The sequence below is a fragment of the Mastomys coucha genome, unplaced genomic scaffold (assembly GCF_008632895.1).
Source record: "Mastomys coucha isolate ucsf_1 unplaced genomic scaffold, UCSF_Mcou_1 pScaffold16, whole genome shotgun sequence".
In the NCBI taxonomy this organism is placed as follows: Eukaryota; Metazoa; Chordata; class Mammalia; order Rodentia; family Muridae; genus Mastomys; species Mastomys coucha.
Genome location: NW_022196898.1, coordinates 9,096,155 through 9,099,585, shown reverse-complemented (window position 1 = coordinate 9,099,585; position 3,431 = coordinate 9,096,155). Strand labels below are relative to the sequence as shown.

General features: G+C 42.3%; 1 long non-coding RNA gene across 1 annotated transcript in view; it reads left to right on the top strand.

Moving 5' to 3' along the window:
* Positions 1–1,037: 1,037 nt before the first annotated feature.
* Positions 1,038–3,431, top strand: part of LOC116094029 — a 3,747-nt gene continuing 1,353 nt past the window's right edge. Inside the window, exon 1 of the long non-coding RNA XR_004119941.1 lies at positions 1,038–1,094. This is a non-coding gene — a long non-coding RNA (uncharacterized LOC116094029). The remainder of the gene's footprint in view (positions 1,095–3,431) is intronic.

Genomic DNA, 3,431 nt, shown 5'->3' with positions numbered 1-3,431 from the left:
AGGTTAGATGACAGTTCTGGTTTACGGATCATTAACAGCCTCACTTGGGAAGTTTATCTGAATGGGGGATACAATTTTTTCACAGACGACCTTGTCAGTTATGTCAAAATTCCTGAGCGCCATCCAAGGAGAGGTAGAAATCAGACAAGGACAGGAAGAGGGCCACTTCCTTCCAGGTGTCCCTTCTGTTTCTTAGCTATGCTGCCCTGAAATAGTCGTAATTTTTTTTCAATAACATCTGTTGAATAAGACAAATAATGAAGTGTGAAAAGAGATACAGCTACCTGAACAACAAGAAAAAAAAGGCAGAAAATAGACAACAGAAAGAGACCGAGAAGACTCTAGATGCCCACATACAGATAGACTTAAGGTCTATTGCTACATAACCAACTTTCCCAAATTTTTTTTAAACAAGACATTAATTGATCTAAACAAGACAATTGATTAATTGATATATACCTCTTCCATAGTTAAGCTCAGCGGTTCTGGTGATCAGCTGGCTCATCCCTGTGGCTGGCTGATGGGCACTGAACATCTGTCTCTTTTACACTCAGCTGGGTGGCACACTGCTCAGCTGAAGGGCCCTCAGTTGCAATAGTTTGTCTCAGCTCCACATGGATTCATCCCCAGGGATAAGTCCAGACTATGGCACCTGGTATTTTATGGGTAAGCCTCCCTTTGCACAGGTGCTGTTCAGCTTCTATTTGTGATTTGCTAATGCACTTTCACCAAAGCAGATCCAAAGAGCAGAGAAGTAGAGGTAGGGGGAGACAAAGTTCTATCACAAAGGAATGTACCAAGGGGAAGAGGGGCGTTTGTGACCATCCATCTCATGCAACAGACTTCCCAAGGGCTTGCACGGAGCACCTGAAAACCTCTAGGGGTGTCTCTCCCAAAAACTCTTATCTGGTTAGAATGGCAAGCAGCTCCAGACACAGTACACACCCTGTTTGAAAGGAAGAGCTGCTCCACGCCATGGAGAGAAGATGAATGGGATTCTAGAACTGTGAGGCCGTGTACTGACTCAGCCTGGCCTAGTCTAGTCAACCCAGGCAGCTGCAATGAGACAAGAGAAAGGTAACCGCTACAACCTGGTGAGCACAGCGTTCACTTACCAGCCAGGGGAGTAGGAGGCATCCTATGTGGAAGTCTCAGAATGGCAGCCTATGTGCATAGCTTTGCATAGGCCAATGAACACATGTGTTCCATTGGAAAACAATGATATATGTGTGTGTGTGTGTGTGTGTGTGTGTGTGTGTGTGTGTGTGTGTGTGTGTGTATGTATGTATGTATGTATATGATGTGATATATTGATATATCATATATATCAATAGTGGGGCAGTGAAGATGTGAACACCTCCCATACTTCTGAAACGCACTTATTGTATGACAGGCTTTAGCCTCATTGTTAAACTCACCCTAAAAAATAACACAAGATTGTAACACTCCAACATGCCACCTTTGATGCCAGGGCATGTTACACTATAAGCATATGTGTGTGTATGTGTATGTGTGTGTGTGTGTGTGTGTGTGTGTGTGTGTGCATGCGTACACATATAGTCATTATCCATCGTTAGAACTTGCCTTAACATGTATGAAATTTGAAGTTATACCCCTTAAATTGTATACATCTCTACATGCATAAGTTACATTTTTAAAAAAAAAATTCTGGGTTGATCATAAGTGGTCCAAGGACACACAGAACCTTTGTGGTTTTGTGAAGGTAGCATGATAATGGAAACCAAGGGATTTAAATTCTAGTTCCTATGCCGCAACTAGTTCATGGGCTTCTGCTGTGAAATATGGGGTTATGCTAAGTTTGACCTAAAAACACCGTTTAATCTTGCTGATATATCTGATTTGATGATGTACCACCAGGGCCATTAACATAGACAAGGGAGTGAGATATATTTACTTCCTGTCTTTGTGGCTTTCACAACATAGCAACTACACAGCAAGCACAAACATGCAAACACTCAAGCAGATATATACATATGATCTGTGCTCTCTAACAGGAAGAACAGCAAAAATTGGTCTTGGGGATGTATCCTGGAAATCATAAAAGATAAATAGGTGTTAGATGGGCAAGGCACAGAGGGAGAAGCACACATCAGGATTATCAGGCTATTTAAGATGTAGTGGCTGGTGGTGGTGGCACATGCCTTTAATCCCAGCACTTGGGAGGCAGAGACAGGAGGATTTCTGAGTCTACAGAGTGAGTTCCAGGACAGCCAGGGCTATACAGAGAAACCCTGTCTTGAAAAACCAAAAAAAAAAAAAAAAAAAAAAAAAAAAAGATGTAGTGGCTGATTTAAAGAAAACAAGACCTCCAGAGGACAGAGAACTAGATAAGAGACTTAAGGAACAGGGTCCATGCATGGCCCTAGGTCTCGCTGGCCCATTCACACATGCACATCAATAATGGGGCAGTGAAGATGTAAACACCTCCCATACTCCTGAAACACACTTACTGTGCTTCCTGCTTTAGCCTCATCATTAAACTCACCCTAAGAAATAACGCAAGTCTGTAAAACCAGCATTCTACCCTTGGATGCCAGGCCCTGTTACACTATCAACAGTTAGAACAAAGAACGGAATTAAGCAGCTATGGCATACATGTCTGTGATCCCAGCACTCAGAAGAATGAGATGGGAGGGCTGTGAGTTCAATACCAGCTTCACTTACAAAGTGAAGCTCTGTCTCTAGAGAGTAAATTTGAATTATTTACATAGGAGGAATGAAAATAAAAGGTACACCCAGAAAACAATAAAAACCCATTCATTCATATTATACTACCCAGAGGTGCTGTGCCCTAAAGTCTTCTCACACATAGCATTCCCCTGACAGACACATAAAAGAGTTACCAGGCCTTCACTAAATTGTTCATTTTCGGGAAACTTGGGATCGTGGATGGACCACATGGCAGAGGTCACAGGGAAAGAGCTTGTGACCACACTGTTACTTTCTTCTCATCTGTAAATACTCTCAGGGACTCATCACCTACAGCTATTAAGCCTCCTTCCTTTACCCTACTACTTATGTTTCTCATTATGTCTTATGTTTAACAAGTATAGTCTCTAACCCGTTGTCTGCTCACTGTGAGTCTGGAGACAACCAGAACTATAAATTGAAGATTTAATTGTGTTTACCGTGCTAGGGGGTTGTCCTAAGTTTTTACACACAGTCCTAACTCCTAATGTGGCTATATTACTTCTAAGGAAATGGTTGGTATTAAATGACATCTTAATTATAGGGTTCTGATCTGATAGGATTGCCTCGTATTTGAAAGCCCTCAGTAGTGGATTCTTAGCGTCTAGTACTGGAAAAAAGAAAAATGTCTTGAAGCTCTTATATTTTATGGTGTCCCTCGTTCTACCTTGTCACTGGACTGTGGGAAACGCTGGGCCGCTTGGACCGCTTCCCCCCCCCCC